Source organism: Netta rufina, assembly GCF_964035555.1.
Source record: "Netta rufina genome assembly, chromosome: 15".
Classification (NCBI taxonomy): domain Eukaryota; kingdom Metazoa; phylum Chordata; class Aves; order Anseriformes; family Anatidae; genus Netta; species Netta rufina.
The window spans coordinates 643,285-657,596 of NC_140138.1; the positions used below are offsets into that span (position 1 = coordinate 643,285).

Genomic DNA, 14,312 nt, shown 5'->3' on the forward strand with positions numbered 1-14,312 from the left:
AGCCCCGAGTTCAGCCTGTCATTTGTCTCAGTTTGAGATGGTAACATTTGGGCACAACGGACACTCACTGAAATAATACCTTTTATCATTTTCTCTGTTTTAGAAGTTTTAGGATCGTCTCCAAATAGCATAATGGCAAAGCATGAGTAAGACCTTAGCCTCTGTGCTATTATACAGTCTTTTCCCCGTTTTCTGAGAAATATGCAATCTGAGATACAAACTGATTTTGTTGAATTTCACCGTAATTGCTTTGGAATTATTAAATGGATTGATTAGATTTGTTGGATTTATTAAATGCGACACTTTGAGCACTTAGCTGAAGTTGTTTGCAGCACTACTTCTAAGAGCGGCCACACATCTGAACTATTTTACGCAAAGGGTGGCAGAAATAAATTGGAGTGAATCACAGGGTTTAACGAGATCTGCACACATCTCACTGTTCAGTATCTGCTGTTGTTAGGTTGTTTCTGAAACTGCACCATCCGGGCACTCGCCGCCCCCTCCCTCCCCACGCGTAAGGCTGCCGCGCAGCCTCGACACGCGCGCGCACACCGCCCTCCCCGCCCGCAGGCCAACGGCCGGGGCGCGCGCCCGAGGGCGGTCTCGGCCGCAGAGCTCGCGAGAAGACATGGCAGTGGCGGCGAGCGGGGGTGAGCGGGGCTGAGGGGGGCCGGCGGAGCTGGGGGTGGGCACGGGGCGTGCGGGCTGACGGTATGGCCCGCCGCAGCGCGGCCCGGCACGGCGGGGAGCGGGCCGCCGTGAGGGCCTCGCTTCTGCCTCAGCCGGCGGGGCCCGGCCTGCACCGCCCGGTGGTGCTACGAGCTGGGACGGGCGCTTGGTGGGTCGGGAAGGAGGCGGGTGTATGCTCGTCGCTCTGGAGGGGAAGCTGCCTGCAGCAGCTGTACGGCTACGGGCGGAAAGGAGCGGGGTGAGGCTCCGCAGGAGGGAGGGAGCAGCGTACCTGTGTGTGCCTTGGGTGCCATAAACGTCTGCCTTTATTCTCCCCCTGGGGTTGGTGCTGTGTCCGAGTACAGAGAGGTACTACTGGGGCTTTTGTGGCTGCAGCACAAAAACCTACAGGACTTAAAGTGAACACTTTGTTAAATTAGGAAGTAAACGTTATAAAATCATCTTTTTGTGCATATTTGGCGAACAGCACATAACTTCACTGTCAGTGTCTAAAAGATCAAGACTGACTGTCCTGTGAGCCTGCTGTGTTCTAAAGTTCACCTTTATGGGAAAATGATTGCACCCCTTCCTCACACTACCTCTTTCACCTTGTGGTGGAAGAATGCCCGGGTTTTGAATTAACTGGTGTTTTAGAGCTCTCAAAGGCACAGCTGGCATTTTATGAAATTATTTTCTTAATGTTTGACTCGTTATCTAGTTCCTTCCTGAACCTTTCTTTCCCATGTAATTAGCTGGGACTAATTATGATTTGGCAGTATAACGTGTGTTTAAAACTTGAAGTTATCAGTGCTGTCTGGTAATCACGCAGTTTTCTAAGAAAATAAAAACTCATGGAAGCTGAAAATTCATAGTATGTTACTGGAAGCACAGGGCAACTTTCACAACTTAAATATATTTGGAGAAAAGTAGAAGACTGGACTTGGTGAATTTTTAGGAGCAGTTACACAGTAACATGAAAATGATGTAAAAACATTTACCATTTTTAATTTGTGTGATTCTGCTGAATGATATTTTTTTTTTAAAGCTCTAAAGGTGGAGGCTAATACACAGATATTCAGCCAAATTTAATGTTTATATATATAAGCCATTGCTTGTCAGCCTATAAATCAACATAGATAATTCACTATGATATTATGGATTAATGTGTTGTTGGATATGGAATATAGTTGGTAGTATTTGCTTTTTAAAAAATAAGATGACATTTAGATTACTGAATAATTAATTACTGGAAGGAAAATCGGATACCTCTTAGTATTAGACCATTTCTTCCTGTAGTCCATTTTGGTATTTGTCTTTTAACCCCTTCCTCTTGCATGTATGTTTTTTTATGTGTTGTAACCTCTGTCATTGATACATATCGGAACCATAACGTCAGCTTCAGCCTTTGGGCCTGCAAACCTTTACAAGAAGTAAAACCCTATCTATAGAACTCATCTCTCAGAACAAGAACCAATCTGTGAGGTTGAGTTGTCTGGAATATTTTGATACCTATGGGATAAAAGCCAAAATTGGAAGAACTCATTAATGTTGTATGAAACGGCATTTAATAAATGCCAACTCTAAAGATAAGTGTGATTTTTGAACTTTCTTAAATTTAGTACACAGTAGGTTTTTGCTGGCATAATCATATGTGTGTGTAAAGAATCACAGAGTCAATCAGCTTGGAAAAGACCTCTAAGATCATCTATGTATGGACATTCTAAAATGTACTAATAAATTAAGGGTTGATGATTGAGGAAATATGTTTGTGTTGTCATAGCAAAAAGACAAACTTTGTGAACAGTTTCCTTTTTCTTCATAAAAGTTCCTTCATATTGGAATCTATATGTAACTAAAATATATTTCTTTTAGTAAATGAAGTTCAAGTGAATAGGTGCAAAGAGCATTTAAACTTTCAAGTGTAGAGACATTCTAGCTGTAAGGGATTATGCAAGTAGGACTTGAAGGAGCTAGAACTTGTCTTTTGTACTGCACTTAAATTAAAAGGGGTGGGTAATGCATCTCTAGCACTGTTATTCTTGCCAGAGGTAACTAGAAAGACAAAATTAGTGTGTTAGTTTGAGCAGTAATGTGAAAGGTGCTAAAGAATGAGTCTAGAGCATATTGAAATTAGTTTACCTTCAGGGTTTTTAACCCAAGAAGATACTTCAATGTCAAAAGTGCAAAAGCTAAGAAAGAGCAACTTGTATTAATGTATTAATTTCCTAGCCAAAATAGCGTATGTAATTTTTAAAATAATGAACCTTTGTGGCATTTTTTGTAACTGGTGTTTTTCTTGTCTTTACTTTCCCAATGACCAGAAATGTGCTGAAACAGATGTAATAAAAGGAGGATAAAAATACAAGGTAAGTGCTATATCTTAAACCTATTAAAACTTTTAAGTTAAGTGGTATTTATTTTTTTTATTTATTTAATGAAACTATTGTGTAGCTGCTATTTTTTTAATGAGCAGTGTATGTCTTTAAATTATGCTGGCTTTATACTACTGTCAGAAAGGGAAGGTTTTCTAAGAGATATGTTCTCATACAAGCAGGAATTTGGGGATACATATTACCCATGATATATAAGCTAAAACCAAATCATTGTGATACTTCTGCTTAGTTGTTTGGTATGAGTGTTTTTAATCATCTCTTAGAATTTTGCTTTAAATACTCTTAGGCTGATTAAATCATATTTTCTCTTTTTTAAAGGACTGTCAGGCTTGCAAGCCTTTGCAGATTTTGTTAGACTTTTTCTAAATGTTAACTTTGATATTGGTAATTGAAAATTTGACCAATACAGCATTTTGTTTATTTTAACAATTATTTTACAGCAACTCAGGCTAGTACCAGCAGAACACGTTACAGTACAGCACTTCCACAGTTCCACTAGACCGATGCATTTTGATTAAATACATCCAGTTATAGATGAGGAAACTTTTCTCAAAGGGAGTAACTAAGAATGTTTAATGGTTGCTGCTAGAATTGAACTTCAGTAAGTGTTAGAGTAAGACGTGGGGCTTAAGTAGGTTCATAAAATAAGGATGTAAGTTATATCAACTTAAATATTTACAGTTTTGAAACAGTGTACTTCTGATGTCCAGCTACTACAGAATTGGTGAAAACTTTGATCCTGTCCCCTCCTTCCCCATGTTTTTGTATGGGAAGAAGAAAGGGCTTTGTTTTGGGGAACTAGGAAGGGATTACTAAGGCAGAGCACCAAGCTTAAAGCTTCCTTGCTTATTTCCACTGAGGCCCTTCTAAGATGTTACAGAGTATTGACTCCACCTGTACTGAAAAAGCCAGACACTACACACAAGTTTAATGGCTAAGAACTGCTCCAGAGACTGGAAGAAGAGAAAGAAGTACAAAACCTTCTGGATCTATGCAGAAGGTATGATGTATCTGGAGCACTGATGTGTTCCAGCAAATCTGCTTACAAACTGAAACAGACCAGAATCTACCACCAGAGTATCCTGGCTAGAGAGTGTGATGTAGTAAAGATAAGCACACGTACAGTCTGACTTTAAAAAACAAAGACAATTTCCATTTTTAGTAAGAATTGTTAAGCATGGCTCTAAGAGTGTGGTGGTCAGCCTTCATGCGGACTTACATATGTGCAAACATACTGCCTAATGGGGTAAGTTTGATTTTCCTGGTTTTTAAACGTTATCGGATACTTCATCGACTCATATTTATTCCGTTGTCTTAAGATGCAGTGAACAGTACTAATAATGCACTTAGAAATGCTCAACATGTCATTTCTCTGTGCCATACCTAATCACTTGTGAAAGACTATTGAAAAACTGTTCCTTTGAAGAGCACCAAATATGTGACTTGGGTAGCTTCTAGATGGTTTTGAATTGGGTGGCACTATCTGCTGCCTTTGGCTATACATTGCCTTCTCTTGTAGTTTTTATACAGGTCTTATACAAGTAGCTTTATTCATGTTTCTGAGAAAATTATCTCAACTAATTTCTTAATATTCACAAAGTTGAAGTTAGTAGAGAAAACCCCCTGCAGCCTCATTAGCAGACAGAGTTCAGCAGTTATTTACTGTGGTTGGCAGCAGCTGACTGGACAGTCAAAATACATTTACTCTGGACTACCCATATAGCACAAGTGAGGCACAGCTGGGGGCTGGAGTTACAGATAAATATTTAGAAGACAGAGAACATAAGCTTATAGGAAACTAAACTTTATAATTTCCACTGTAGTTGGAACAGATTTGTCAGTGTTTGACCTTACAAAACATTAATACATCCATCTCAGAGTTCAAAAAAAGTCCTGACAATTATTTGGTATTGTATGAAGAGTAATGATATTTTTCCCAGTAAGACTTTTATATACTGTGTGAGTATATGTCAGTGACAAGAGAATCGATCGAGTAATTGTTAGGGATGGATGAGATTGGAGTCTAAACTGTTGGAGGAAACAGGAGAAAAAAATCATTCAATTGCATGTACTTGGAAGAAAATTGTGGAAGATTGAACTGTTAACAAATCGCTGTTTTTCAAAGACTAATTGTATTTGGTGATAAGAACTCAGCACTAAAATCAGTAAGAAATGAGGAAACAGACTAATTAAAAATAGTATTTCAGTTGCTGTTGTCATTATCATGTCAAATCACTCTTAAACTCTTAACTATTGTATTAAAAAAGGCAAATGTAGCATAAGAAATTAATAAATGATGTTCTTAGTAAACAGGAAGGTGTCAAAATGAAAATGTAGTCATGGTCCACTTCAGTATTCTATAATTACACTGCTGGGTTTGTTAACTTACCGTCTCTCTCTAATCACAATATAGTAATTTGCAGTTTATCTGCATACTAAAGGTAAATATGAGAAGTCCTCTCAATTTTGTAGTTGTGCCAAATCTTGTTCTGTGTTGATTATTAATCATTCATTATAGATGTATTATTCATCTCTTATGATAACCAAAAATACAGACTTAGGTGGTACGTAGGAACAGTCAGTACTCCATTCTGCTGACAATGGTGGTAATTGTGTGCATGTGTAGTTGAAGGGGTGAACTTAATGCTGAGCTGCTTTAACCCCCTGAGGCAAGACTCATGTAAGTTTCCAATGTTTGTTGCCTATCCAGTATGAGGGAAGGGCAATGAGGATGACAATGACTTTCTCTGTCAAAGTAAATACCATACTTTGTAGGTTTATTTTGCCACTGAAAAAGAGTGGTCCAACCGTTGCAGTATCTGTGATCTTTTGGTCTCTTTTCTATACAGTGAGAGCCACATAGTGGGTCAGATGAAGGAGCTGATCTGATGGAAAATTAAATCCTGTTTCTCAAAAAAAAAAAAAAATATATATATATTGCAATTCTAGCCCTCAAAATTGGTAGTGGTATGTGAGTGCCAGTACCAGAAGTAAAACAGAGGGCAGAGCCAGAAACAGTATTGGTGGGGGGAAAAAACATCTCAGTTTAAGTTGGTTCAATTACTTGTAAATCAGCACCCTGCAACTGTACTGTTAGGCAAAAAAATTAGCAACTGGAAACACTTAAAGATGGAGGAACTTGTTTTAATCTGAAGATTAGGTGTGGTTTTGGGATGCATTCAGGCTACTTGTAGAAGAGGAGGTTGGTTCGCTTACATTTGGTGAACTACTTCACTTCATGTTCTGGTTTAGTGTATCTGCAGCCTTTGATTCTTACAGTGAATATACCTGCTACTTTTTTTTAGCAACACGTGTAAAAAGATCAACAGCTAAAATTAAGCCCATTTGTACATCACAACCATGAATGTTTCATGTTTGCATCTTTAAATGATGATTCTCTGCTGCATTAAGCACAGTGAACCCATCTTCCTGGCATCAATTTGTAAGCAGTATTCATCATCTGAAGTTCGAGAACCTATATTCCATAATAATTCACCTTGGAACAAAGCTTTTTCAAACTTTTCTTCAGTGGTAAAGATTGACAGCTGCTGTAAAACTACTCTTTATTGTTTTTGAGGCTCTGTCTAAGCTACTACCACAAAAATCTTCCACATCCTGAATCTCCAAAGCAAATTCACATTACAGAATTTATTAAACAGTGTTCAGATTACTTTTTATTAAATCCAGATGTTAATATAACAGTTATGCACTTGTGCAATAAGCTGAATCTCTGTGATCGTTGACTCAGTCTTTTAAGATTTCATATTTGGGTACTTGGCTAAAGTCATTATTTAAATGTTTGAAAACTGGCTTAAACCTGGGCATGATGCCAAAAGCAACAAAATGGGGGAGAAGTCATAGTTCAGCTCCTTTTTGATCTTCACACTGAATGTAACACAAATGAACCAAACATTTAAAAAATAATAAAGACAACACCCCTGTTTTTCTTCCTTTATTAAACTGAATTTATAAGGTAGTCAGCCCTAGATTATAGCCCTGAAAAGTGTGGGCAATGGCATTCTCATTTCCAGATTTTGTTTTTAATGTTAGAAGTCTACTGGAGGGCTAGGAAACGTTTGCTGAAAATTTGATTTTAAAATTCTGGAGACATTAAAATTAGTTTGTCAGGCATTCCTTATTTTAAGTGAAGGAGAGGTAGCTCATAAAAATTGAGAAGCAAAGAAACTTGTGAAAATAGAGTTCATGTTAGTGTATTCCGCTAAAGTCCAACACCCATAAATGTCTGTTGTTTCTCAGTATTTCCTATGAAAAAAAAAAAAAAGCCAGCTACTGACATTCTGTCTAATTACATTGCTGGCAGAATCCTTTTATTTTATTTTGTTTTATTTTATTTGTTCTTTTATTTACTTTAAAAAAAAAAAAATGGGAATGTATTCTTTGGTAAAGTAATCCTGCAAAGCTAAGCGTTCATTTATGATGCTACATGCATTATACAAAGTTGAATGCACACTTAACGCTTTTCAGGATTTAGGACCAGATGCTAGTGAAGCTTTAGGAAAATAATAGCTGTGCCTTAGCATAAGCGAAGAAATCGCTGCATAAATATAATTGTGGTGGATGCATTTGTTCTTGCATCACAGTATTATAGATGCAGTCAATTTTAAGTACAGATGATCTATTTTACACTGAATATTCATCAATCCAAGCAGTGAATTATGGTCTGAGTAAGTGTACTTAAGTATTATCTATAAGGAAGTGTGTTTTCTTTTTTTGTTCTAAAATGCTATCTGCATAACTGGTACACATTACAAATACTTTTGTATGTAGCGAATTAGGTTTGATTTTTATATGTAAGTAACTTTGTACATGTGAAAGAGTAAAGGGGTGCGCTTGTATTTTATTTATGTGGTGCTTATGCAGTGGAAAAGGGACTTGGAATGTGTGTATTTTGAAAATGGAGCTTGCTAAATATGCTAAAATGACAAATGAATGGGATCTTTACATTGATTACAGTTGAAATGAACAATTTGTTTATTATTTAAGGAGTTCTTGAATGGACTAATAAATCTGGCTATTTTGGAGCATTTGGTTATTATCATTTCATGTTACTTGGTAGGAGATGCTTTTATAGCATATTTTTAGGGCTGCTTCTTTAAAAAAAAATAGCATCACAAAAACACATCAGATACAACTCAAAACAGGTAACCAAAAGGAATTCCCTAATGATTCTCTGCTTTTTTTTTTCATTATGTAAGCTGTACTCTTTGTATAGCTATCCTCTACATAAATATATTCAGTGTAAGATTTTTGTTAAAGATTTATATGTTATGTGAATTAGAAAATATAATTTTAGAAATCTTTTTGAAGCGGCTCTTGACACCATTGAGTAGTGATGTCTGATTTTGTATTATTTAAAATCTGTACCATAATTTTCTTGGATAGCAATATGCTTGTTCACACACTGTCACTCTTAGTTATCCTTGCACTCACTTCGGCTCTTATTTTATAGCTTTGTGTTCAACAACAGAAGGAAATGTGTTCGCACCCATTAAGACAGTTCTGAGGACAGACAAATTCAGATGCTCGTTGACTTAATACTCTTGTGCAACAGCACCACTGAATGCAAAATTGACAATAAAGTGATGTCTTTGCATGTTAGTTCTCTGTTTTAAAGTTTATCTTCACTTTAAGTGTTTTTGATTGTTCAGTAAAATTGTGGGTTTTAATGCTTGTATTCTAGGACAGTAGTTGAATTTGTACTGATGAATGTGTTCATGAGAATCCTGCAGTAAGATATAAATACCAACTGCAAGTGGTGAAAGTGACAGCAATACTTGCTATCGTGGAATACAGAGGAATAGGACCAAAAGCAAAATTGATCAGGTAATGGGTCATTTGTTTGAGACTTCCTGTTATTTCTTTGAACGATTCAAATGTTTCTGGAGTTAGGATATAGTTTAGGTAAATAATGAATATAATCACAACATCAGACAATTAAGTAAATTTATAAGAATAACAGAAAACCTTGTCTGGTTAACATATGACATGCTACAATTTCATCTGGGGTTTCTATACAGCAGAAAAAATTAAATATCCTGTTTGAGGGTACAAGTCACCTGGTTTCTAGTAAATATTTGATTAAAGAGAAGTTGCTGCTTACATAGTCTTTCTTATTTCTGAATTTGTATGGGTTATTTATATTAATGCTCCTTTGTGTCGATGTCAGTATAGCAGTACTCATTCTTTCACTTGGTGTGAGATAAAGGTTTTAGCAAATGCTAAATGTAGTTTGTGCAAAAACGCAGTTTGTAAATGCAGTTTGTGCAAAATGTAAACCAGCCTTGTGGCTACAGGAATTATAAATCTTCCAAGGTAAAACAAGCTTCAAATAATTCACTCTATGTCTGTAGACAGTTTAAACCAAGTTTCTCTGCTTCTATGAATAACAGAGTGTAATGGGTGATTTCTCCTGGAATCAGATCAGCATGGTGAGGCAAACTGTTCTGGCTGCGGTAGATCTGAGTTGAGTGGTTAATGAATCCCTCCTTCCTCTGCCAGATGTTCCACCCTTCCTCCGTTCTGCCAGTTTAACCATTTGACTGCTCTCTTATGAGGTCCTGTAAAATGAGCCTAATCTTATATAAGCATGGCATAAAACTGGGAAGTACAGAAAGATTGACTCTGGAAAGGGTTGAAACGCAGGTGGTAGCAACCTACTTCAGTGCATCTTTTTGTGCCCTGAGGAAGCTTTGAGCAGATGTAAACAAGGACAATAAGGAGAGAAACTATAAATCTGAAACGGAGGATGGAAAAGACACTGTACAATACATACCATTATTTCCCTTTTTTCAGACTAAAACAGATCAACTAACTGAAAGGAGACTTCTGAGCATAGGCACAGTTCTAAATTTACAGTTTCTTAAATATTTGGGGGCAGTAGTGGGGCCAGAAGATAATACAAAAGATGGAGTTCTGTAGCAGTACATGGATGTAGTCAAGAGAGTTGGTTTTCAGGTAATCTCTCTCTGAGGCACATGCTCATGAGAAGAAAAAATATGGCCAGGAAACACACAGAGCACTTTTGATGGGTAAAATGGAATCTGAAATAGGTGTGATATGAGAATTGATTTAGTGATACATGGAGGATAGAAGAAATAGCAAATACGGGAAGAGGAATTGAGAAGGAAAGCAGTTACTGAATTGATCAAGGGAAGCCAAGAACTGTGATCTGTTGCCAGAAAAAAGTAATGAAATAAAGCAGCAAGAAAAAAAAGCAGCAAGAAAAAAACCTGGGGCTTTTGAGATTATACTGTCTTGAGATTATATTTTAACAGACAATGCTTGATGAGTATCTTGTTTTGATCAGATTATCGGTAGTTTCTGAATAGGGCCTTGAACAAAACTTTGTAGTATTTTTGTAAAAGCGGTTTTAATGGGGTTCAAAACCATGTGTCTTTCAGGAAGGAGTGGCACTGGATACATTTTTCAGCCATTTTGACTGATATATTCATGATTAAATACTTTGTTTCAGAGTTAGTAAATTGCACTAGCCAAAGTGTTCTAGAACATACTCTGATAAATTACATTTGATGACTGTTAGATGATGGAAATGTCTAGAAGAAATATTAAAGCAAGTACGTTTTTTGTTGTGCTGTTGGAAGACCAACAATGTCTATTGCATGAATAAAATTTAAATTACTGTGTGGGAGAGAAATTATGGCTTGAAGTATTTTTCAGACTTAAGAGTTTGTAAATTGTTTGTTACCCTAGTTTTGATGTGTTGTCGAAATGTTCAGTAAGAGGTTTTTCTGCATCATGCAGAAGGATACAAGGAAAATATATTAAAAACATTTTTTTGGTCTGTGTTCTAAGAGTTTTTCTGCTGACCCAGCAGTTTAGACAGGGTCATAATAACCAGAAGTAGGATAGCACGTCATCTGACAAGCGGGTAATTTGGTCATCCAGCATAACTGTGGATGAACTTGGTGCTTCTAACAAAAATGACCTGTGTTTAGTCATCAGGCCTACTTAGTCAATAACTATAGTTTAAATTGTTTAAACATTTGAAGTAGGTGTTCATTAGGGAATGACCTTTAGTAAGCTGTTTGGTAATAATAAGGCAGTGTTGCACTTCTGTTGTATAACAGAATTCATTAACAGTGTTTTCCCTTTTTATTTTAGAAATACTCTGTTCTTTACTGGGGAACAGTTTACAGATAGTCTGTCTTTCACACTCATATGAGTGTTAAGTTGCTTCTTTGTGTTATCACTTTAACTAGTAAGTTTATAAATATTATTTTCCTTTAAGAAGATCTTTGGAAGTAATTAGTCTTAATTGACTGAGTGAAATAGTTTGTTGCAGTCAGGCTTTCTCAGTTTTCAAACTACACCTGTAAAATTCTTATCTTCAAATCAAGAGGTGTTCTTTCTGTGTTTATTGACTTGCTGTTGAGTGGCTTTGAAGTATTTCTAAAGTTCGGTATGTCCCTCTCTGTATCAGCTTATTCTTGGATACAGCCGTTTCTGCATAAATGGAGGACCTTTTCTGTTTAATTTAAAATGAAGGGGAATGAGAATGATAATTGTTTTTCAAGGGGAAGGTTGAAGGCTTTACAAGGGGAATTGTTTTACACAGGGAAGGCTTTTCTCATTTGAAGCTCTAATCAGAGAAAATCCTCAGAAATAGAGAATTCAGATGCGTTACAGCTGCTAAGTGTAAGAATTTGTGCAGAAGACTATAGTAAACAGTTTTATTGTTACCATCTTTTATTTATTTATTTTAATCAAGCAGCTTTGTAAAGAATGAAATATTGGAACATACACTAGTTTAACAGATGAGACTTCTTTTAAAGTGGCCTTAGGCAACATAAACTCTCCTGACCCAAAGTTTCTGCCCTATTGGTCTTTAGCTAATTTCAGTATGGAAAATGGAATTCCAGTTCATTTTAGTCTTTGAGATCATGAGAAATTGCTTCTTAAAGCAGTGAGGGCACGGACTATGGATTATAGCATTAAACTGTTTAGAATATCAGAGTTTTCAGGCACCATACTAATAACATACTTTTTTCTGGTTATTTTAGAGTATGGGTGTTGATCTGGGGATTAAGTTTGATCTACTCATAATCATTGTTCAGAACTCATAAAGAAACAATGTGATATGATTTCCCTTCCTGTGGTCTCGCCTTGGTAACAGGGAGTATTGCGGGTCTTCTTAGATGCATTATAGATTTGAGAAGTAAAAAGTCTGGATTTGTAAAAAGTATTGTTTTATTTTTAAAGCCAAAATATTCTGTTTCTGATATATTTTCATGCTTAATTTCCAGTGTTTAGGAAGTTGGGGTTTTATTTTTTTGTTTGTTTTTACCTGAAAGCCTCTGATAGATTTAGCATTCTCTTGGTATACTTCATGACTGTATCTATGAAAAAAAGAACTTCAGGTTTTGGGAGGATGCTGTGAGGTGTCAATCTACAACTGATATAATTGCATCCACATTCTGACTTTTGTCTCTGCTGCATAAAAAATGAGGTCACTTCATACAATGTGGGATGTGAGCAGTAGAACCACTGTTAAACTGTTCACTGTTTTGGTTCACTGTTACCAAAGTTAATGACACTTTGTACTGTTTGCTTCTAGGTAAGGTGTAGTAATTGTTCTTTGGCTCTGCTGTATTAGTAGATAAAACTTGGAGAAAACAGGAGTTGAAGACTGAAGAGGAAAAAAGTTGTCCTAAAGCCATGGTCTACATAACAGCTGATAAATAAGCGATGAAACCACTGTGCTGTTTATCTTTTTAAGTGTGTTCTAAAGTTTGTAGTAGACTTGGTAACCTCTGATTAATACTCTTTAGCCAAACAGTCATATTTGTCCATTTCTAGTAAAAGTTTTGGCTAACTGGACTAGGAAATGCGAGAAGTGTATTGATCTCATTCTGACTCTAGAAAAGTGATAAATACAACAGAGTATTGAATATAAAATTCATGTATTTAGTAGGAGAGTAGACAATGGAATGAAGTGGGACTGGGACTGCCAAAACTGTGTCACTGCCTCAGGTTAGCTGAGAAAAATGGGCATTTATATCCACACAGCATTTGTGTGATGAATACATGTAATATAATGCATGGAATTGTCAGTTATCCCAGGGTAACAAACCCTGGGGTCTTAAATCTTCCAGTTTCGGATCATTAAATGATTTGGTCTGATCAGGACAGCCGCACTATAAACATTCTCTCTAAAAACTTACAGTTTAATTTATATTTGCTTGTACTTTTGTTGCTACTTAAAATATCACACTGTCCAATCTAAACTAAGTTGTTAAAAAGAAGAACTGATCCCTTGAACTTCTAAGTCAGATGTTAATCTTCTGGTACTAGGCCTCTATTTTATTTCTAGTTAAAAGAAGCAAAATGGAGGAGATTAAATACTTCTAATAACTTTCAAAGTAAACCCAATTGTTTGGGACAATTAAAGACATAGAATGCTCTGCCATGCTTTTTACAGGGAGGTTATATGATCATATCACAGAATTTCTAGATTGGAAGAGACCTCAAGATCATCGAGTCCAGCCTCTGACCTAACACTAACAAGTCCTCCACTAAACCGTATCACTGAGCTCTACATCTAAATGTATTTTAAAGACCTCCAGGGATGCTGACTCAACCACTTCCCTGGGCAGCCCGTTCCAATGCCTAACAACCCTCTCGGTAAAGTTCTTCTTAATATCCAACCTAAACCTCCCCTGGCGCAACTTTAGCCCGTTCCCCCTCATCCTGTCACCAGGCACGTGGGAGAACAGACCAACCCCCACCTCGCTACAGCCTCCTTTAAGGTACTTATAGAGAGCGATAAGGTGGCTCCTGAGCCTCCTCTTCTCCATGCTGAACAATCCCAGCTCCCTCAGCTGCTCCTCATAAGACTTGTTCTCCAGACCCCTCACCAGCTTTGGTGCCCTTCTCTGGACTCGCTCGAGCACCTCCATGTCCTTCTTGTAGCGAGGGGCCCAAAACTGAACACAGTACTCGAGGTGCAGCCTCACCAGAGCCGAGTACAGGGAGACAATCACTTCCCTAGCCCTGCTGGCCACACTGCTTCTTATACAAGTCAGGATGGAGTTGGCCTTCTTGGCCACCTGAGCACACTGCTGGCTCATATGCAGCCGACTATCAGCCAATACTCTTAGGTCCTTCTCCGCCTGGCAGCTCTCCAACCACTCATCTCCCAGCCTGTAGCTCTGCTTGGGGTTATTGTGCCCCAGGTGCAGGACTGGCACTTGGCCTTGTTGAACTTCATGC

General features: G+C 37.3%; 1 protein-coding gene across 7 annotated transcripts in view; it reads left to right on the forward strand.

Moving 5' to 3' along the window:
* The first annotated feature begins 569 nt into the window (after positions 1-569).
* The window catches only part of MRTFB (myocardin related transcription factor B), an 88,486-nt gene continuing 74,743 nt past the window's right edge, over positions 570-14,312 (forward strand). For 5 of the 7 annotated variants that reach the window (XM_084296248.1, XM_084296247.1, XM_084296253.1 and 2 more), the window contains exons 1-3: positions 570-650; positions 2,991-3,035; positions 8,764-8,906. The gene's annotated coding sequence lies outside the window, so the exon portion shown is untranslated. The remainder of the gene's footprint in view (positions 651-2,990; positions 3,036-8,763; positions 8,907-14,312) is intronic. The other 2 variants (XM_084296251.1, XM_084296250.1) reach the window with 2 other exon arrangements.